The sequence below is a fragment of the Ctenocephalides felis genome, unplaced genomic scaffold (genome assembly GCF_003426905.1).
Source record: "Ctenocephalides felis isolate EL2017-DRISC unplaced genomic scaffold, ASM342690v1 CF-g0.4_SCAFFOLD_00845, whole genome shotgun sequence".
In the NCBI taxonomy this organism is placed as follows: domain Eukaryota; kingdom Metazoa; phylum Arthropoda; class Insecta; order Siphonaptera; family Pulicidae; genus Ctenocephalides; species Ctenocephalides felis.
This window is the reverse complement of record NW_020536999.1, coordinates 52,801,917-52,826,990: the sequence shown is the minus strand read 5'-3', so window position 1 is coordinate 52,826,990 and position 25,074 is coordinate 52,801,917. Positions and strand designations below refer to the sequence as shown.

Sequence of the window (25,074 nt, the reverse complement as noted above, 5' to 3'; positions counted from 1 at the left end):
TTCAAACCGATATCTCAAATAGTTTTTGAGTTACAGCCATTTAAAAAGTATATATATATAGTATATAGTACAACGATCATTTTATCTTTAAACGCGTATTTCTCGAAACAGCGTTTTTCGAATTTGCTGCAGTGATTACTCAAAAACGAATGATTCGATCACTATCAAATTTTTTTACATGCTCTTTATATAGTTCTCCGTAAAATGAACTATACATTTTTTGATCGGATCAAAAATCGAATTTTGGCAGTCGAAAAACGACCAAAATTTTGGGTAAAATTCGACTTTTTTTAAAAAACGCCGCCATATTGTCAATTTTTGATTTATTTTTTTTATCGTAGTTCATTTTACAGACAATATTATCTAGTTTAACAAGATTTTTTTTCTTTTAATTTCATCCACGTAGAAGGCCGCAATCACTGCAGCAGTTAAGGGCCTTTTTTTGTCGCGCAGTTGGAGATCGACGATAACTTAAAAAATATTTAATTTTTTTCTTTAAAAAAGCTACATAATCTTAAAACATGTATAAATATATTCCTAAAATTTTGAAATGATTGATACAGTAGTTTTTTTTATACAGATTCCCAAAAATCACCTTTTTTTAGGCGGTTACACTAGTTGTGCCCCTTAATTATAGAATTTATATTTAGGATTATTATATTTTGTTTTTAGAACATGGCACTATTCAATTTTTACAGAATATGGCACTATTTAATGTAACCCAAGAAAGATTTTAAAAGAAGAAATATTGATTTAATACAGTATTTGGTCATTATACTTATTATGGGAAGTAATATAATTTATGAGATTACAAAATATGTTTACTATTTTAATATTTAAGAATGACCTCGGGAAAACAGAAACTTGCATAACGCAAGTTTTCATCGAATCTTATTGAATGACTTCGAAACTTTTTGAAATCAATGCAGCCGTTTTGGAAAAAAAATCGATGGAAGTAAAATTTTGGATTACATATACACAGTATCACACATACAAAAACTACATTTAAGGTTCACACACATACTTCTTTCCCAATTTTGGTGACCATCTATTCAGAATGACTAGAGAACACAAATTCATTTTACAAATCGGTAAATATAAAATATAAGCTTTAGAAAATCAAAGGAGTGCAATTTAGATTGATTGCTGATTCTTAGAAAATAATAATTTGATTGTACTAAAAAGTTAGTAAAAAATTAATTCAATGTATTTTAATTACTGAACCACAGCAACGCGTGGCAGGGTCAACTAATATATATATATATCTATATATATATATATATATATATATATATATATATATATAATATACACGTGTATGTCCATATGCATAAATTATATTATTTCGTTACATGCACATGGCAAAACCGCACACAAGCACCTAGCAAGACGTAGCACATCGTAGCAGTTCGTAGCAGGGTGCAACGAACAGCTACGGCACATCTACGTTCGTTATTTTTAACGACGTCCGCATAATGGCAGATTTCTCTTGAAATGCAAATCTCGCAGTGGCAAACCGCAAACGCGTCTAATATAAAGATTTTTGCATTTTGCAAGACCAACAACCGCTCTGGCAAATTTGTTCGAACGATATTCAAACCGTGAAAATAATAAAAATATTTTGTGTAGAGAAAAAATATGAATATGTGGTAAATATATATTTTTGGAGTTCATTTGGAGCATGTTGGTGAGTTTTATGATTGAAGAATTGTTCAACGTTTTCATTTTATTCTACGAAATATTTAACTTCCCATAGAGTAAGTTGAAGTATGGTTATAGTAAATTTTTACATTTCCTTACATTTGAAGACCTCCTGGCATACATTAAAAAAATGGATGTACCTGTGTGTGTGTATAGTATACATTTTGTACAGATACAATATTTGATCCAAAATTTCATTCTTAACAACTGGACACTAAAATTGGAATAATGATGTAATGATGTATGTTTGTATATTCCTGTTTTGTGTATCAGTGATCCAAAATTCTATTATAATTTTTGAAAATTTAGTTGTCATTGTAAAGATACCAGTCTTGTATTTTGCTGATTAGTGTTAGGTGAAGATCTGCTGCGCCTTTTTTTCGTAGCTACTTGTTGAAAAAATATATGGATCTTTGTATAATGAACATGGTTTAGCAAAAAAATTTAAATAATTTAGAGCTACCAAAAGCGAATTAATTATAAAAATTAACGGCATCAAAATTTTACAATTCTTTAGCGACAATTTTACAAGATGCTCACTCTCAAGTCCATTTGTTACATGCAACTTTCGCATGAGCCACTAACACTTAGTTCATTTTTTATGTTTTATAAAATGTTAATATGTAACCATCTGACTTTCAGTATTATCTGATAATACAAATACAAATTTATTTAAGAAAGTTTAAGGTATAAATTTAAACATTTAATAGGCTACTATTTTCAATCAGGTATATTATTCAATAAGCGAATCGTATCCCAATCATGCAATTTCCATATTATTTAAAAATCATCTAATTCAGCTCCAATAAAATCTTTATCCATTATGAAATTATACTTGCAAATTACATATAACTTCATACATATTACATATATCAACTTGGTTTGGAGTAACAACCGTATAATATCGGACAAACTTTTATACTCATAAAATGAGATTTTGTACTTAATGTAATGCATCCGATTTAAAACTTCCCAGACTTCCACCGGATCTTTATTTCTCTGGTCTAGACATGCGCAAGCAAATGAGCGTTTATTTGGTAAGAGAATAATATTTATATCTTTGCATTTATTGGAACTATTAATTTTTATTCATTTATTTACTTCCCAATGAGTGAGATGAAAATCCATAAAATATCAAAACTATGTTAGGATATTCTATGTCTGGATCACCTTCGGGCAGACTACATTTTATTATTACTATTCTTAAGTTTGCGATTATTTTGCTAAATAGATCTGTATACGTACGTCTAAATATGAGAAGCTTAATTATTCTCTTATTAGTTTCATTTTATTTAGATTTTGTGGTTTATTTGAAATTTAATTATTTATAAATTAAATAATGGTCTAAAAATATGTAAGTAGGAATTAACACAGAAGTAATTTATTAATTGTTACATAAGTTGTTATACGTTTACACAATATTGTGTTAATATAACTATCTTAAAATAACAATGAATTGATTTTATCTTCAGAATGTAGGACTATTCAGAAATATCAGTTATTTTTCAATTTTTTTAATTTATATATTTTATTATTTATCTTGAGTATGTAATACTAAAGTGAATCGCACCAAATACTAAACAGAATTAGTCTATACGAGTAAAAAGTATTTTTCATTTATAATCATTGGGAATTGATATTAAACCCAGCTAACAGAAATTGTTATATGAGCTGGATTATATCATATGATAAATGTAAAGAACTCTATATTTGTTTTTAGGCCACTATTAAAACGTTGTGGAGTTAGTTCTACCTTCTCAACCTCTATGTATATCATTTGTCGAAGCAAAAATATGATTTTTTTAAGATTTTGTATCACTCTATAGAGTGCATATAACTCTATGGATGCAAGAAATACAATAATTTAATTTTATATATGCAAGGTTTTAATTCATTACTGTTAATTCTATAGAGTTTATTTGATATATTGCTTGTTATAAAATAAAACTGGAACTATAATGTTTCAAATCCCTGCAATAATGTGGTATCTTCGACGAGACAATAACATAGATTCTCTCTCTATACAGAGTCACGTACAAAGATTACTATCCGATACCACACACTTTAATTTCCTCCCTGTATCATCATATGAGTCAGATGTTGCAAACCTATAATTGTATTTTTGATAAATAATTGAAATAAACTTTTAGACGCGTACGTTTTATTCGTAAATAACACAGGTGGTTAGTATAACAATCAGAAGCAAAAAGTTGACTATGATTTTTTCTTTGTTAAAAGTTAAGAAATTTTGTTAGATCTGGTAAGCGTATAGTTAGTTGAAATTCGATAATTATATAATTATAGTAAAAAAATATGAAGCATGATAAAAATTTGTGAAAAACTTATTTTTATCTATAAAATAAATTTGCTCTGACATTTTTTAACTTCCCGTAGGGTAAGTTACAGTAATAGGTCAAAAATCCCAGTTTCAGCTTAACATTTTGGCATACCACAGAAAAAATGGATGTATGTATGTATGTGTGGAGACAATTTTTTGTCGACGATTTCGGGCATATGAATAAATCGATTTGAAAAATTCAAAAAGAAACCGATTTCTATTGATTGGGAGATATGCTGATTGCTTTTTGGCAAAGGCAGCTCTAGCCTTTACGGACATATGGAGCAAAGAGTGTGGAAAATATAAACCGAGTTTTTGAAAGAAAGATTTAAATGATCCATAAAACATTCTGCTTTTGTTGGCAGAACAATTTTTTTATATAAAAAATAATTCAGATTTTAATTCTGATTCTGGCTAAAGTTTTGAAGCTCACTTATATACTTAAAATAAATACTTTTAACTTTTTAATTCATTTTATATAATTTTTATAAATAGTAGAAAATGATACAGTATTTATGATCTATTTGGAAACATTTAATTTCTCGATCTCGATCATTTCGTTGCGGTGCGGAAAGTTCCAGCAATTTGCCTCAAGACACGACCCCATAAACCACTAGTTATTTTATTTTTGATAGTAATTTTTGTCTTTAAAGTATATAATTTATTGCTCAGTTTTTAAGAACATCTTCTTCGATGTGCAGAAAAGATAAGTAATTTTTTTTTCATTTTACTTATATGAAGTCAATTTTATAATAACTAAACAAAATTGTTTTCATAATTTAAAAATCCCTTCACATTCAATACTTTGGACACTTATACAATATAATATAATGACCCTTTTATGAGAATATATGTGTCCTAATTATATCACACTTATATGAATTTATTTATATTTAGTAGGTCATAATTATATCACCCAATAAATATAAATACATATAACGAATTGTTAGACAGTACAAACAAGTTCTTTTCGAAAATTAACAATAATTTAGCACCTTTAATGAGGTTATGGCTATGTCTTTTATAGCTAAAAATACTAATAATAAATGTAAATAATAAATGGTTTGATCGAATTTCTTCAAAAATTAGAGTGAGATTTTTGAAACAGTTGACAAAACTAAGTTTTGCAAGAAGCCAAAGTTAAATGTAAACGTAAGCATACCGTTTATGCAATTTTTGTACCCAACTACTTGGAACATTTAGAAGCAAACATTTAAGAAAATATTTTCAGCGAATAAAGACTTTATTTTTAGTATGAATTTTCGAAAATGTTTCCAAACCTCCCCATGTAGAAATTAATATCGGTACAATATATTACCAATATCGGTTTTCTGTGGCCGTGATTGCCTATATTGCAAAAATATCGGCGAACGTCGGTTCTGTGATGATGTCAACTAATCGATCAGGCCAACGTCAGCCGATATTGAGGCAATAATCTCTATAAATGGCCTTGTCCAATATTGGTCTCAAACTAAAATAGAAATATTGATGCAATATTTTTTATCATCGGCTAATAAATATTGTCCCCAAATAGAAGAATAAATATTGATGCAATATTTTTTTATCATCGACTGATAAATATTGTCCTCAAACTAAAATAGAAATATTGATGCAATATTTTTTATTATCGGCTGATAAATATTGTCCTCAAAATAAAATAGAAATATTGATGCAATATTTTTTTATTATGGGCTGATAAATATTGTCCTCAAACTAAAATATAAATATTGATGCAATATTTTTTTATCATCGGCTACAAAATATTGTTCCCAAAGTGAAATATAAATATTGATGCAATATTTTTTATCATCGGCTGATAAATATAGTTCACAAATTGAAATAAAAATATTGATGCAACATTTTTTATCATCGACTGATAAATATTGTCCACAAATTGAAATGAAATTATTGATGCAACATTTTTTATCATCGGGTACAAAATATTGTCATCAAATTGAAAAATAAATATTTATGCAATATTTTTTATCATAAGCTAATTAATATTGTCCTCAAAATAAAAAATGAATATTGATGCAACATTTTTTATAATTGACTATTAAATATTGTTTGCATGTTAATTAATAATAAATATTGTTTCCTCAAATTCCTCAATCATAATTATTGTTATTATATTTAAAATGAAAAACAAAAATCTTATCTGGGATCGAACCCGAGACTACGACGTTAAGAGTCGGCAACGCTAGCGCTTAGCTATCGACTCAACAGAACGAAAACAACATACGCCAGATATATATGGCTGTAAATATTTAACCATGTAATTATTCACCCTTACAAATTAAAAGGTAAAAGATACGTAAAAAGTTTATTCGGACGAAAGATGCGGAATAAAATTACGAATAAAATGATATATAATTCAATATGTGTGTTCGTATAATTATTTTCAGATTTTTCAATTTTTCTTGAATTTTAGCACTGCAACTCGCCCATAGGCCAAACCGTTTGAAATACTAAGTTGTGATATGTGGAAGAAAAACTAAGAATTTTGAGACGATTCTAATGATGTATAATACTTTATACGGTTTCTTTATGAAAACCTCAAATGTTGAGAATAGTATAAAAATTCAGTTTTCCTTTCATTATAAAAAAGTTATAAATGTTACAGGGTAATTTATTTTAAATACTGTCCGATATATATAAAACTAATTGAAAACTTTAATTTTATTTACTCATACAATTATAAAATAAAAAAATAATAATAAATGGACTGGGATTTGAACCCCAAAATCAAAATCAAAAGGCTGCGACGCTAGCCATTACACCACCAAGACATACAATCTTGTTGTAGTAACTCACTATCCTGAACCGCAGGTATAAGGTTCTAGATCTTTCTATGCCTTCTATGCATGACGTATGCCTACAAGAAGCGACGCGCGTCACACGGCGTCCTTAGCCTTTAATGCAAAATTGTTAATTATAGTATGTTTTAAGATACTAGTTTTGCTGGAAATAATCGAATAATATTTTCAGTTATGTGTAATGTGTAATAGTGTTATAGTGTACATTGTTTTCTAATGTGTGTAATGTGCATTGGTGCGAAATATATACCACAAACAAGTTTCGTTAACAATTGTTTAGTAAGCATTGTCTCTGAAAAATATACAATATTTCATTTCTTTGTTGTTACTTTGGATTAAAATACAAAGGTTTGAAAGTTCAACTTAATTTTACGTCATCTGATTTGATTTGGGATGGATAGATTAAGTAATAAGTTATGTATATCTAACATAACCTTAGTTTTAATAGACGAATTCTTTTTACTATTGGTGAGTATAATACTTAATTATGCGTTTATGCATTGTAACTAATAGCTATTTATTTTTAGAATAATTACTGCTAACTACATTATTATTAGTATCTCTAATAAATAATCGGAAACTAGCTATTCGAAATGTCAAAATTTGCAAGTTTTCAATAAAAATGGTAAGAAATGCAAGATAATTTTATTTTTCTCACTAAGGATTTTTATATTGATCAGGAGTTTAAACACATTGAGAAATCAGTTGTACATATTACGTGAAATATAATAAAATATAACATAATAAAATATAACATAACCTAATCTTTTTGAGTGAAGACATACTGCACTTTCATATTTATAAAAGGTAAGACAATACTTGTTATAATATAATTATATGTCTTTGCATTTAAAACATATTCTTATTTATTTTCAGGTAATATTGTTGTAAGCGCAGAAAATAGAGAAACTGGTTTGCTTAGTAGTAAAATGTTATCGAAAAGTTTTTCATCAAAAGTTTGTAACTAAATAAGTTATAGAAAGGAAAGATATAAATTTTGACAGAATAGTCATAATGTTTGATTATAATAAATGCAATGTGGAATGTCAATAAATCTGTACATTTGCATAGCAAAATTTTAGACTATGATATGAAGTCATTATTTTTTAAGGTAAAAGTAGAGTCGAGTGCATTTTACAATCTCATTTTAACGCTTTCATAAATTATTCATATTGATAATATATAATGATATATTATAAATTTATTAACAAGGAATACGAGGTTTCAGATGACAATACAAACTTGGACAAAAATATTTTGGGGTTATGATTGAAAAAGTTTCCCAGTCACTGTTCTAGACGATGAAATAAATATTTCATAATGGATAATAAATATATTAACAACAAATAAAATATGTTCAGATGCTGTGAAATGTTTTATCGAGTGATGATGTTATAAATAGTTAAGTTAATTTGCATTTATTACTTTTATTACTTTACCTACCTTACATTTGATATATATCACGTAAATTATAATCGAATAATTATTCGATTATAATTTACTTGATATATATCAAATGTAAGGTAGGTTTTCCAATGACTGTTCTAGACGATGAAATAAATATTTCATAATGGATAATAAATATATTAACAACAAATAAAATATGTTCAGATGCTGTGAAATGTTTTATCGAGTGATGATGTTATAAATAGTTAAGTTAATTTGCATTTATTACTTTTATTACTTTACCTACCTTACATTTGATATATATCACGTAAATTATAATAGAATAATTATTCGATTATAATTTACTTGATATATATCAAATGTAAGGTAGGTTTTCCAATGACTGTTCTAGACGATGAAATAAATATTTCATAATGGATAATAAATATATTAACAACAAATAAAATATGTTCAGATGCTGTGAAATGTTTTATCGAGTGATGATGTTATAAATAGGAAAGTTTATTTGCTTTTGTTATTGTTATAAAAAAAGTTTACTTGATATGTATTAATAAATATCTATTAAAAAAATAATCAATATTTATGACACTTTTGTGTTTTATAAATAATCATATTTTTAATGCAGTTATATATTTGTATCATTGTTTATATTTAATAAATGAATTTCCACAAAAACATTCTTAATAAATTTACGTATATGTTCATTTCAGAAATAAATAAATAAATAAATAAATAAATAAATTTCAGGTGTTTTATTGTTAAATAAATGACATTGATTTATGCGTTATATTATTTCAACTTCAAATCTTCAAATATTTGTGTAATATTTCAACATCAGTTATAAGTTTCAGAATAATTTAATAATTCAATAATTAATAATTCTAAATGTTTACCAGCTCTCTGTCTAATTGTATATTACCTTACCAACATTCAACAATTTGTAGGCAACATTGGTTCCAAATTTCCAAATATAGACCAATATAGACCAATGTTGGTTTACCTATATGGCCTCAATATAAAAAATGTTCAATTTTTATGACCAGCCGATATTGGTTTCAAATTTGACCAATGTAGATTTTATATTGCTTGTAGATTCAGACCATATTAATTTCTACATGGGTCCACCTCCTCCGAAGAATCCACCATCGTCGTCTTATAGGTTCTTAGTTGTTTACACTGCGCGAAACCTCTCCGGGAAACCGTCTATTGTATTAGTTAGGCACCAAGTCCCCAAGACAACGGGAACCTTAAGTAAATATATGATATTAATTCAATTCACGGAGACGAGACACATGTGCGAAAATTCGCGAGAAATAAACATAATTTTATCAAGAGACAAAATAATGGAAATATACAAGACAGATTTTCAGATCTAATAACAAGCGCGATTACGAGATTCATTGGGCGATTAAATATTGTTTCAGATGATAATTACATCAGACATTAAATATAAATACATACATACATACATACATACATATATATATATATATATATATATATATATATATATATATATGTTAAAGTAGTTAATTTTGATGTTGAGAAATATGAGTAAGTTCTTCAAGGGCATACATCAAATAAAAGGCAAAGATTTAGAAGTTAATCTTTAATTTTTCCAAACGTTTCGACATAGTATTTTATGTCATCATCAGTGGATCTACAGAATGAATATTGAAAAATTAATATAATCTAGGAAAAAATGACAGAAATTGGAAAAAGAACTATAGATATAAGTAATATAATTATAACAATAACAATTATACTTAACAGATAGATAAACAAGAGAAATGAAAAGTAAAAAGAAATATATATAAACATACAAAAGCGTAATATATATATACATAAATAAACACACAAACAAACATGTGTATATGATATGCATGTAAAAACACGTACACATATGCACATATACATACGAATAATACGTATATATATAAACATATACATACGGACATGTACATATGTATATATACATATATACATACATACACATACACATATACATATATACATACATACACACAAATATACATACATATATATATATACATATATATACATATACATACATATGCAATACAGACACATACACATATATAGACAATGAAGGTAACTTACATAAATATGGTCTTACATCAGTAGCTAGCGCAAGGAACACAATTTTGCACTATCATATATACATTAACTTGTTTTTTTTTTTTTTTATATTAATTTGTTGAACAGAGTATAGCAAAATATTTGTGGAATATATAATATATTTTGCACAGAGAACGTAGTTTATGTGACAGAGCCCGAGGCTGTAGTAACATGTGTTTAAAAATTATTTGAAGAGACCGTTTGAGGGAATAGTTGGCGGGTTTTTTACAATCAGTGTTTCTAAGTATGGGTGAGAGGCTAAGAATCAAAGTTCGGGATCGGACCGCGTAAGGGTAGGTTTACAGGTTCGGAATTACGTAGGTTAAGAGGAAACAAATTTGGAAATATTATTAAGTATCACCTGATAATTTTCACAGAGTAAGGAGGCATCATGGCGTTTATTAATACAAAATTTCGAGGTGCTGATCAGACAAGATTCAGCAAATCTTCTCTGAATAATGTTCCGTTCGTGATAAAGTATACTAGCGTTATAAAAGTCAAAAGAATGTTTAAAATTTTTTATATGTTCTGTTATCATAGTTTGATTTTGTCGTGGGTTTTTAGAGTTATTATCATGTTGTTTTAGTCGTTTTATTAAATTTTGTCCAGTTTCACCTATGTAAATGGAATCACAATCATTGCATTTTAATTTATAAACAATATTTGATGTGCGTTCCAAACTAGTGGGTGATTTGAGGTTGGAAAAAGGGAGCTAAGGGTTAAGTCTATGTTACAAATTAATCTTAAGTCGACCTTGTGGAACAGTTTTTTCCAAATGGGAAAGAGTTCTTTAATAAACGGGAGACAAACATTACCAATAAAGTTATTGTCTTTGGAGATTTTGGTGGAAGAAGAAGAGGTATTATTGTTATTATTGAGAAATCTGAGTCTATTGTACGTGACAGAGTTTATGAGATTAGGAGGATAAGAGTTATTAATAAGTGTTGTATGGATTAACGATAAATTAGCAGACCAAAATTGTTTGTCCGAGAGAAGTATGGCGTGGTCAACTAAATTAATTATAGTACCTATTTTCATGCTAGATGGGTGATAGGAATGAAAATTTAAATACCTGCCCGACCAAGTAGGTTTTTGGTACCAATTTGTGATGATACGGTTATTAAGGTTTTTATAATTTTGACGTCAAGAAAGCTGATGGAATTGTTCTGTTCTTTTTCGAAAGTGAATGAGAGATGTTCATTGAAAGAGTTGAAATTGTGGAGTAAAAGTTCAAAGTTTTTAACTGGCACACAAGTAAAAATGTCATCTACGTACCTGTAATAGAATTGAAGATCTAATTTGCATGAATTAAACACTTTGGTCTCTAAATATTGTAAAGATAACTCAGCGAGTGCTGGAGATATAGAAGAACCCATAGGTGTGCCAAAAATTTGGTAATAGAAACGGTCGTTAAATTCAAAATATGTGTTGGAAATTATAAATTTTATTGACTCAAGAAAGCCAGTGTAATTATTCTTGTGAAGAGTGCAGAACCAGAAATAAAAAGTAGTAATATTTATAAAAATAAGTGTAATATATATGCTTAAATACGTTTTCTGCATAAAAAATGATAATAAAAAGTATGCGAGCTTAATACTGGATTGGAATTCGATTTAGTCATATTTTATCGAATTAAATTAATAAACTTAATTAATAAAATTAATAAAAAATTAATTAAATAAAAATTAATTAATAAAAAAAGAAATTGAAAAAACATGAGAGTTATATCGTAAATTTTTGGAAATAAAATGTTGAAAAAAATCAAGTTTTCATTACAATTCAAATTCAAATTCATTTCAACAGAAATTGTAAAATTTTGAAAATAAGTTTTTTTATAAGTATACTTCTGTTTGATAAATTGAATGATGCACAACCAAATTAAATCAAGCTATGAAAAATAAAAAAAAATAAAAATTGCTGTTAGAATAGACAATGTTTTTTGATTTCATTGTATTATTTGTTTATATTTCAATGTATATTATGTTTGTGTTAAATATTTTAATAGCAAGTAATAATTTAGGACACTTTGTTAAGGCTTTATGTACCTCTTATGGAGTCAAAAATAAGATACGATGCATATTATATTTGTTGCTCATTAGTCATTATAATATCTTTGCATTTTGCTTCTATCAGGAAGCCTGGTGATGGATCGTAACTAGTTCTGAAAAGTCTATTATACATTCAAATTAGGAAAAAAACACAAAAAAAACGTGAATTGTTAAATAAACAGTTATAAATTATTGATTAGTGGTTAGGGTTATGAGGTTGAATCAGAAGTACCAATTTCGATAATCCTCTCGAACAGCCTGATGTCAAACAATGGTGTCATTGGAAATACAAATAGCAATATTGCCAAGGTCAAGTAGACGTTCTGCAAAACCTAATCGATAAAAAAAATTCATCAGTATTATTAAAATTGTAATAGTAAGTTCATCCAATAGAGATAGGCCAATCGTTGAGGTGCTTTTTGAATAGCGATGTTTTTAAGTAAATATCACAAAAAGTATAAGATTCTTAAATTCTGGTTGCTGGATAGATACAAAAGTTCTTTAAGTTTAAATAAAATTAATACATACACATATTTTACAAAGCCATTATTGTGAAAAAGTTTAGAATATACAGAATATAGGTTGAATTATCCGATTATGATAACAATTTTCCTTGCGGATTACTAAATATCTTATAAATTGAAAATAGGTCACATGTTTTTTTTTACATATAAATTATAGTCTGTCTACAAATAGTCATTGAATAATTGGTTTGGAAATTAACAGTGGCATTTTTAGAAAGAAAATTATATGGTTTTCCTTGTATTTATATACCACATTCTAATCTAATTTTTATCCTTTACAAAAATCAATAAACTATAAATAGGTCAGATATAACAAAGAAAGTTTATCAGAAAAGCATGTGAATATAAAAAAATTCTAATCTTGTTTTTGGAGAAAAAACCTTAGCTGAATAATAAGGGAGACTGGGTATGGTTGTGTCAAAAGTTATGTTTTATTATATATTTTTAAATTGTATTCATAAGCTTTGTTGAAATGTATATGTTGTGTTGTTCAATAAACGAAAATAAAAGTCGTGATAAACCATTTACTTGTTTAAACTTATTGTTTTCTAACTTTTATGTCTTAATGTTTTATTGTTGTGGCATTCGCCCTTTTCTTGTATGAATAGATTTTATGGCTTATCATATTCAAAGATATTATTTCAGTATTTTCACATAGATAAAGTTACCATTTAATTAACTTCCCGTAGTGTAAGTTATAATAATCGCAAAAAAAAAATCGAAATCATAGATTTCTGAATATTTTGGCATACCTTAAAAAAAATTGATGTATGTTGCAGATACAAATTTTCGTCGACGATTTTGGGAACACCGATCAACCGATTTGAATTATTCAAAAAACATTCGATTGGTTTTGATAAGGAGACGTGCTGATTAGTTTTTGGCGAAGGCAGCTCTAGCCGTTCCTAAGATAACAGTTTTTAAGAGAACGGAGCGTCCAATTTTAATAATTCAAAAACCATTTTACTTGTATTGACAAGATGGAAAACTGATTAAATTTTAGGGAAGGCAGGTCCAGCGGTTATAGACTCTCAATAAAAATAATTTAAAAAAATGTCATTTGGCGGTCAAAAATGATTGGACATATGTACATGAAACTATCAAATATTTTATAGAGATTTTAATAATGTGTACACATTTTATGTAAATTTTTCTGGGTTCCGTAACAAGATTTTCAATTACAGTACGGGAAGTTCCAGCAATTTGCCTTGATGCACGATGCCATGCACTCCACTAATTTACTTTTCTACCAACTAGCAAATTAACAAAATTATTGAAGACAAAAAAGTGCATAGTCGTACCCAGTCTCCCGTAATAAATATAATTGAAACAGAAGATAAAATAATGGACTTCAAGGTATATAAACTTTATTTATATCATGGGAAATAAAATCAATAAGTCATGACGTCTGTCACTTCCTTTGACAAAACATTTTTGCTTTTTGACAAAGCGATCGTTCGCGAATTAGAATTCCATTACGTCGGCAATTGATATTATGACAACCTACTTTTCGCCGCCGATATTGTGAAGTCAAGTGACGGCGGCTGACCGCGGAAAAATTGCAGCAAAAAAGGAGGAAGGAAAAGCTTCGGAAGCAGGAAAACGGAACAAAGCGATGCGCTCGGGGGCTTGTTGTCATTTCTTCAAAAAAAAAATTAATTAGAGACTGGCAGAGCCGTTGACAAAGGACCAGCAAGATGCTAAGATAACAGGATGATGAATTTCTCATAAACGCTTGCCAAAAAGAAATAATACGCGCGATAGATTCTGTCGTAATGAAAAATTCTTTATTGCTCGAAAAATTGATAATGGTGGAAATTCGACTCACTTAATTCTTAAGAGATGGGTTTTGTAGTAAATTTATAGTAGGACTAGTTTTATTTATTTTCATATAAATACAAAATAAATTAGTTTACCTTTCTTGATGCAACTATTTCATGTAATTTTTTAGATAAGTTAGTTTCTGTTCATTATCATAAATAAAATAATTAAAACTAGTGGGGCGTATGGCATCGTGCCTTAAGGCAAATTGCTGGAACGTCCCGTACCGTAATTAAAAATCTTGGTACGAAACCCAAAAAAAAATTACGCAAAATGTGTACACATTACAAAATCTCTATAATATATCTGAAAAACATTTTTGACTGCCAAATGACATTTATTTAAATTATTTTTATTGAGAGTTTATGACCGCTGGATCTGCCTTCCCAAAAATTATTCAGTGTTTCATTTTATCAATACAAGTGAAATGTTTTTTGAATTTGATCGGTGATCGGTTGATCGGTGTTCCAGAAATCGTCGACGAAAATTTGTATCCGCGCACACACACATACACTCATGCACACACATACATTCATTTTTTCTAAGGTATGCCAAAATATTCAGAAACTTTGAAACGTAAAGATATATAAAAAAATTCATTTTCGATTCATTTTCAAATAGTAATGGTGAAAAAATAAATATTTATATATTATGAATATAATATCAAGTTTTAGAATTTTTTACGATTCAAAAAGATAAGATAATAACTTAACCATAAACAAAATAATTCCTTTGGCTAATTTTGGAAGTAAATCTATGTAAACAAAAAAAAAATTGTATGTATGATATAAAACACAATGATATATATAATACGAAATGTGTATTCATAATTTTATTACCTAGATTGCATTTTGTTTTCACATTATGTGGCTAAAATTTAATATATCAAATTTAGCTTTAAGACAGATTTGCCCGAAAAAAAAACTTCAATTATTCAAGGGTTTTCCTTAGAATGAATATCATTAAGCTCATAATCTTAAATTTAGAAATAATGTATATGTATATATACCAATTTTTTTTATTATTAATAAAATAATTATATTACAAGGGCACAAAGGTCTAGTTTGACTTTAAGTAAATATACTAGCACGTGTCGAATAAACAAGTATGGAAATATGTTCAGTAAAGTTCTTACAATTAGTTAATTCCTAATTATATAAATATGTTTTTTTACTAATTTACTGAAATTTGTCACCTGCCCCCTTTTACACCATAGGCGTGGTGAATATGGACAGCCACGTGGTTCATTTATAATTTTGAAGTTATTTTTCGAAATAATAGCCACATTATTCAACTAATGCAAAATATGAATTTTAAGGTGCATTTTTACTGTTGTATATAACCTTGATCTGGTATTTCATATTGGAACAACTGTTTATTTAATTAATCTCTATAAAACTGCTTTTTTAACTTAATTTACCTATTTATTTACTGCTTTTTACTGTTTACACCTTTACCAGGGTAAAGGTTTAGTTGGTCCTTTTTACCGCACCCAAGTGTAAGCTTTATATAAAGTTAGCTGGTTATATAAAGAAAGCTGTTGAATCTAACTTAAAAATAACAATACATTTTATAAAACAATTAAATAACATAAACTTAAAAATTATATTGAGGTCTCGTAAACTAAACAACAATGCTCACAACCAATTAACTACCAACGAAAAAAAAACTTTCGTTATAGATTTTAAAAATTGCTGTTTTCTCCCTATTTCAACGTCGTAAGAATCATGGTGATGCCTAGTTATACATGTTTGACCCTCTACTTTCAAATATTGTTGTTAAGAAGTACGTAACTTTACTAGTTTTTGAGTTATCGGTGGTGAAATTTTTACCTGAAGACTTTTAAGCCCCGCTTTAGAATTTTAATAATATTGAAAAGTTTATATACATAAAAGTTAAACTCACTTGAATTATTCATTTTTGCACCAAAAATTACAGTTTTGTTGTACAAACTTCTTTTATTAAAAACAAATATTTCTATCTTTTTTAATAAGAATGTAATCTTTTAGACCCATCTAAGTCTGTTTAACAGATTTTTGGAAACCACATTATATATGTTCATATATATTTCTGTTAAGTTAATAATAAGTTTTTTCTGTAAAACAATTACTTTGAATTTTATTATATCTCCAAGAGTAATAAATAATTCAACTAAACTACTGATACTCCTGCATCTCTCAAGCCTTTATTCTTATATAATACTGTTACGAAAGATGTATTATGGAAACAATATAATGGATATGAAATTTAATAATCTCACCATAATCTGTATGGTAGAGAATTTCCTCGGATTAACTGTTATACAGATAATCGCCTCCGGAAAGGATTAATATTAACGAGATTTTTATAAACTAGTTTATATATAATTGCGAATTTATAAAATCTTGTTGAAAAATTCAGGAAAGATAATTATTTTAATAATTATTAAGCTTTTGTATATTGCAGTAACAGATAAAGAACTGAGGTCTGAGTGGCATTATATCCTAGCGAAATGCCATGTACTTCTAGATAATTGAAATTCTATAATAAGCGAATTGATGTGAAAGAATTTAGATTTAGAGATTTAGATGAAATTTTAGCTTTTTCTAAAAACTAAACTATGTGGTTTTACAATTTCTGACATTTAAATATACCTAAAACAGATTATATTAGTTTTAGTATTAGTTATATAAAAGCGCGGCCTAATAATTTAATTTTAATGATTTTTTTTAATTCAATTTTGTGTAGAACTATTTTATCTTAAAATGTTAATTTAGAAGAATTCGATGTTAAGTTTTTAAGCTAAAGTGACAAACTATGATTTTTTCACATTTCACAATAATGAACAAGCCGGTCAAAAACTAATCTGCACGGTTCCTAATTAATAACATTCGAACGGTTTTAAAATTTTCAAATTTTATTCACGATTTGGTATCTACAGTTGTATAGTATTTCTACTACAATAATAATTAATTAAAGCACAAAAATATGAAAAGTTTATATCATAAAGTCTTAAAAAAAACTTGACTTCGTGTTTTTTTGAATACCACTAAAGTGGCACAAAAACATTTGTAGATTCTCATTATATACAATTTAGTTAAAATAAACGTGTTCAATTCAAATGCAAGTTGATTCTTCTACAACTAGTGTCGCCTATAAGTCACATCCACATGACTATGTATACAAGTGTCGCTTATAGACGTCGAGTTGAATTATTGAGAATTATATGGTGATATTGTGGTCAAAAGTATAATTTTTAACTACGTGGGGTAAGTTATAGAAATGGACCACAAATCGATAATTAAAATTTTTGCATCTCTTCAGACTTTGAAGGTTTCTGAACATTTTCACATGCCTCAGGAAAACTCGGTGTGTATGTGTATGTATGTGTGAATTCAATTTTTCGTCGACGTTTTCGGGAGTACCGCTCAACCGATTTGAATGATTGAAAAATTTAATGATCTCTTGCTAGGAAGAAGTTCTTTTTAGTTTTTGCAAAAGGACGGTCCAGCAATTTTGAAGATGCAGAGCTAAATGTGCAACAAAATGGCAGTTTTTAAGAGAACTAAGCATTCAATTTAGATAATTCAAAAAACTTTCTGCTAGTAATGACAAAACAATTGTTTTTGAAGAAAAAAAACTTGTTTGTTTTGAATATCGAATATCGAGTTTTGAAGCTCACTGATATACTTTAAATAAAAAAATAACTTTGCAATTCAGTTATATTCATTTTATAAATATTAGACAATGTTATAGTATGTATAATAATCTATTTGAAAACATTTAATATTTTTCTCGAATATTTTGTGACGGTACGGAAAGTTTCATCAATTTGCCAAGGGACGGTGACATATACCACTAGTTAATTTTTAGATAATGATTGGAAAGTTTTTTAAAAATTTTATGTAACAGCAGTATGAAACAGCAAAAGAGATTTGTTTTGGTTTATAATATTTTCACTACATTTAATATGAAAAAATATATACAATCTATAAATTTACAACATGATCTTCAATCTTCATTGGAAGATAACAAAACAATTATTTAAACTATAATAAATTCACTTAACTATTACTTTATTCTAAATAATATTTATTATTTGGCAAAAATATCACAAAAACCACAATCTCATGTAGTATTTTGTTTGATAGTGTAGATTTACTGAATTTCTTGATCTTCCAAAAACTATTCTTAAGGCTTTATTTTGAATTTTTTGTAATTTATTTATATTATTCTTGCTTGACATGTATAAAATTGGTGAAGCATATAACATAGTTGGTCTTATTAAAGATAGCTATATTTTTTTCTTATTTGATTTGTTCAGTGTGCTTTTGTTCTTTACCAAAAGATATAAACTTGTATGTATCAGTGACAATATGTCCTACCCTATTTGATCTTATTTCTTTGCATTCAAAGTGACTATATATTAAGAACTTCATAAGAACAAGATCGTCTAAACATAAAAAATTTGCAAAACATTCCAATTCACTCGTCGCTCCACTGCTCCATATAATACACCAGAATCGAAAAGACTTCAAAAAAGTTTGACCAATTAACTTGGTCCAGTAAAATTGCATCTAATAGTACATACCTACTTGGTCAACTACTATCTATAATTATATTTCATTAATATCAATAACTCATAGAAAATAACTAATGTTCTGATTGTTATTGAAAAAAAAATGCAAAGTGACTTTCAAATCTGTAATTTCAAAAGCTACTGATTAACTGAAGGCAAGAAAAAACTATATTATTTCATCATGTAATATTATCTGACACAAATCCTTAAAATTATGGTGTTCTTAAAGGCACCCATCCATCTTAGGCATCGAGGTGAAAGTATCCGGGGCGCATTGTTCATTTATAAAGTATAACTGGATTAATCAAGCCTGTCGGATTGAATAAGAGCTTTCGTTCTACTACTATGAGCTTTTCGAGGGAAAAGCACGGATAGAGCTATTACGATGTATTCTATTAGGTTGCTCTGAATTTTGTTGGCCCGAGATCAAAATTGATACAAGTATATAGATAGTTCACTATATATTTTTTATATTTTATAGCGATACTATGTTATATAGATAATCCATTAAGTTTTTGTTGCGAAATTGATTCTGTTGTCAATGTTCTGCACTTGATTGCTTTGACAGGTATTATTTAGTTGCAGGAAAAGAAAGAAGTGATGGAATTAAGTGTTTCAATGCTACACACACACACACACACACATATATATATATATATATATATATATATATATATATATATATATTATATTTTATGGTCGTCCTTAATATGGGCATTTTCGAATATCCTTGCTCTCAAGGGCTCATATGGTTCCAAATTGAGATAAATAACAATTCTATGAAAGTTTTAGCTCTTAATACTGTCCTTTAGATAGTGCGCAATTCAATCAAAGTTTTTTATGGAAATAGCATGAAAAAATTTTAAAAAATTTTAAAAATCGTTTTAGATATAATTTAGCGAACAAATGAATGAATTTTATTCAAAATTTGTCGCTAAGTTATACCTCAATTTTTTTTTTAAATCTTAAAATTTTTCCTATGCTATTTCCATACGAAGTTTGATTGAAATGCGCACTATATAAAAGTTAATATTAAGAACTAAAACTTTCAGAGAATTGTTTTTTATCCATTTGGAACCATTTGAGCCCTTGGGAGCAAGAAAATTCGAAAATGTCCATATTAAGGACCACTCTAATATATATATATATATATATATATATATATATATATATTGTGTAATATAATATATCCATTCATATCTATCGATCAGTACCACCATCAAAACTAATTTAATTCACATATCAACCAAAATTGATGTTTCTATAGCCACATCATTGAGTTTAAATCAGAATTTTAGCGACTTGCAATATGCAGTAATGCCATTATATATTTAATAATTTAAACTAACAATGTTTCGTTTTATAAATTCATTTTTTCCATAATAAATTTACAGTTTTATTCAAACATATTGTGTTTTCTCATTTGTAAACGCTCAACGAACAATAAAATATAAAACTTATCGTTTGTAAACGAACAACAGAAATAATTTTCCAAAAAAAAATACGTGACCTGGATTTATATATAACAGACTGCAGAATATTATTGAGTTTTGAGTGAAGTTTTGCATTTACTCTTCATTCATTTGAATGAAAATTTATTCAGTAATATTTAATTTTAGGAGTAATAATGTTCATTCAAGCTTGTAAGTCGCTGAATTAATATTTTATATTATCACTCTTTTGATTATTCAATGCTGCAATTAACATTTTTACCATGCTATTTTAATCGTTCTGTTATTTGATATAATTTTTATAGCATAATGAATTAAAACGTTGTGATATTAATTCATATTTGATTCCGAAATTGAAGAGTTAAATAATATTTCTAGTAAAGAAAGTTATTTGCTACTTGGTATTTTTTACATAAGGAAAGCTAGGTTGTTATTATTACCCTACTTTGCGGTTAGTTGTAACGACAAAAAACGACAATAATAAATAATATGTACTTATTTTTAAGAAAACTTACTGGTTTTCTAAGTAATTCTTTTCATACATCAATGAAAACTATAATTAATACAGATAAAATACATAATGTGATCTATAATATAATTTTTGTCGAAATCAACGTAAACTACAATTGTTATCTAATACAAATTAAAAATGCAGTGTATTTTGTAACACAATTTGCATGTACCCACATCTTAAAAAACTATACACTTCTCCCAAGGTTTTGTTTCAACTGCCAACGTTATAAACAATTTAGCTATCATAAACATTGTTACACAATATTAAAAATTCATGAATTTGGAACGAAATAAGTAATAATATATATAAATAATTAATATATAAAAATTAAAATCACAATTATGATAGTATGCGAGAGGGGAGGGGGTTGACATGTCCAGTCCAATCGAGCCAAAGAAATATTTTAATTTCTACATACTCCTGTTATGTACCTATAGGGGGGCTATACAATATTTATATGTCAAAAACCAAATAATATTTTTGTTGATCCAACCGAAATTGAATTACTACAACTTACCCTGAATTTGCTTTTTAATCTAGTTATGCAAAACTTATTCTTTTAAGTTGTTATAAAATAAATTTAATATAGAAGCACTTTTCATAATTGGCGCGGTAATAGTATCGATAAAATATCAATACAGGTGGTAATTCTTTTATTGTCCTGATCGTGGCGCCACATTCTAATATAAAAAATATTGTCACTAGATTGCAACAACTTGTCGGAAGAGGATCAGTTTCCGAAATGTTTTGTTTCGGGTCGGTCGTACTTCTAGTAATAGTATATATTACTTTCGTATATAAATTTGTGAGCAAATGATGTGAAAAGTGCTTACATTTATAGATTTTAATCCAATTTTAAGTGATTAGGTGTATTGAATTGGAAAGGACCGAAACAATCATTGATCGCTGCATAAGGTAGCATAATTGATTTGCATATCTGATAAATTTAGACAGTATGTGCGAATTTGATGAGTCACGCAACACAGAACGATTACTTTTAATGCGGCATGTATTTTTATGTAGTATTTAATCTGGTATGTATTTTTAATCAGAGGCAATATTTCAATAGTAATTAAACGCATTCGAATTTCAATTCTAATCTTTAAACCATAATTTATTATAAACACAATTGCACCATTAAATAGGTAGGTTTTATCATCTGATTATATAAAGAACTTTATTCAATGATATATTATTATTCAATCAACTCTAATGAATGCTAACATATAAAACTAATATTTTTAAAAAATATATTCATTGAGTCACAACTACATAGACAATAATTCACTATGATTGAATTACCGAAATATAATATTTTATCATATACAAGAGGAATACACTGAAATTGAATTTATTAATATACCTGGAGCATCTCGCAAAAATCTCATTTGTCCGACATGAGTATAATTGAGTTTTCAATTGTCAAGAAATACGATCCGAATGATATTTGATTTACAAAACCTATAAACGTCTAGACATAAGCTCTTTCTTCTAATTCGGTCTCGAGGATATCGTTTATGTTCACTCATCCATTAGCAAGACAATGACGATGAATCAATCAATCGATATTTAGGCCATGTGTTGTTTCTGAATGAATTGTGCTTGTAATAAGAATAATATAGAGGTATACATTTATTTGTATGTATCTGGACAACCTGACATTGTGCAGTAGCAATGTCAATTTTCACTTGAAAAATTTTGATGAAAATTGTTTGAAATTAAAAATAGCTTATGTCGTGCTCTGCGGTGTAAAATGGCAATGCAAAATTTTCTAATTTTCTCAATGCATCGAATTAGAGTTTTACTCAGGTGATGGACCTGCCCTAAGTTGGTTGGATATTTATTAATATTAGTGGTTAGATATTGATTTAGGAATATGAACATACTACACTCTTTTTGCACTTATTAATTTCCTGAAGAAAAAGTTTATGTTTTCATAAAAAAATTTGCTTCGCTAATGTTATGTTCTCTCGACGTTTCAAGTCATTCCGAATGGATTGACATTAAATTCGGGAACAGTACGTGTATGCGTATATGAACACATTTTTTGCCGTAAATCGACGTTTTCTCAAAAACGACTATACCGATTTGATGTATCTCAATAAGGACTGTCGTTTGTCAGTTTTGCGTGACGATCGGCCAAGTCGTTTCTTTGCAAATAGCAGAAAAGTGAAAAAAATTTCGTCCACGTTTTAACTCGCAATTCTGAATCGATTTTGAAAATTCAAAGACCGTTCGAAAGATATAGGGCATTAATCGTGTTGATTAGTTTTTGGTAAAGATCGGCCGGGCCATTTTCTTGTAATAAAGTGTTAAAAAAATTTTTTTGGACGATTTTTATTATTATTTTTTTGACGGTAGATACTATAGTCTTCTAGATCATACTAAAATATTACGGCCCTACGACAATTGGTTTAACTTCGTCAAAGTTTTGCAAAATTCGTCAAAGTTTGCAAAAATTAGTTTTGTTTTTTTGGCATTTGTCAAAATTAGACCTTTCATCGACGTTTGTCGAAAAACGCCTCAATCGATTTCAAAAATTTAGAAGCCATTTGATGTATCTCAATGAGGATTATCGTTTGTCAGTTTTGTGCAACGATCTGCCAAGCCGTTTCTTTGTAATTTGGAAACAGTGTTAAACTTTTTGTCCAGATTTAAGCCCGTACTACCAAATCGATTTAGAAAATCCAAAACTTTTCGAAAAATTTTAGTTGGGAATGATACTGATTAGTTTTAGGTAAAAATATACCGATAAATATTACGGCCTTACGACAAGTAGCTTAATTTTTAAAATTCATCAAAGTTTGAGAAAATGAGTGTTTTTGGCGTTTGTTAAAATTAAAATTAGACGATTTACTTGGTATAATGATAGAGTACTTGGTTTCGATGAACATAATAAACCATTCAAACAAAGGAAACTGGTTCAATAATAAAAATTATTGATTTTTGAAAATTTGCTTTTAGAAAAAGCTCCGTGTAATAATTCCACTCGAAATACTTTTAATCACTTATAAATTAATTTATATTTTATTGATTAAGTCGATTATTTACACATATCGGAAACTTCATGTAACTTGCCTCAAGGCCAAATACCAACACCAACTAGTGAAATATCTATTTTAATAATTAATTTTATGCTTTGTTTAAAGGTTCATTATGACCCTCTGTCCCTATTCAATATTTGTAATTTACTACAATATTAAAAATTGGACTAAATTAAAATTTCTACAATAAACGGAATAACAAATAATTTCTTTAGGTTGTGATAAGTTAGCATTTTGCTTTTTGAGTTTATGTGTAGGAGTTATTTCGAACCTGTTTAATATATTCAGAGTAATAATATATTTTATCCGGTTCATTAAAAGACATAACAACAAGTAATCTCTTTCAGTTTTCAAAAGTTTTTAGATCTAATAATAAATATTCTTGCTTTTCTAGTTTGTTTGAAATTGAGTTATTTTGGGCCCTGTTTAAAACATTCAATAATGAACTAATTATATATTCTATCCGGATCATTAAAAATAGAACAACCAGTAACCTCTTTAGGTTTAAATAATTTGAGCTTTCTTAAAAGATTCATTATCCCTCCAACAGTGTTTAGCATTTCGTAAAAGCTCAAAAGTTGAGAGGTATCGATCGACTCTGTTGTTTTTCCAAGAAATTAAAAGCGAGGAATAAATAAACAGAGCCGGTCGTATTATTTGATCTGTCCTTAGGCCCCCCGCATTACAATGAACAAGAAACTCTTAAGTGCACA

General features: G+C 27.7%; 1 protein-coding gene and 1 long non-coding RNA gene across 2 annotated transcripts in view; both read left to right on the top strand.

The window, feature by feature from the left end:
• Positions 1–25,074, top strand: part of LOC113385395 (zwei Ig domain protein zig-8-like) — an 861,302-nt gene that overhangs the window by 382,775 nt on the left and 453,453 nt on the right. The gene's annotated exons all lie outside the window — the stretch shown is intronic.
• On the top strand, positions 7,461–7,769 carry LOC113364005. Its single transcript, XR_003366007.1, has 3 exons — positions 7,461–7,480; positions 7,536–7,662; positions 7,732–7,769. It is a non-coding gene; the product is annotated as an uncharacterized LOC113364005 (long non-coding RNA).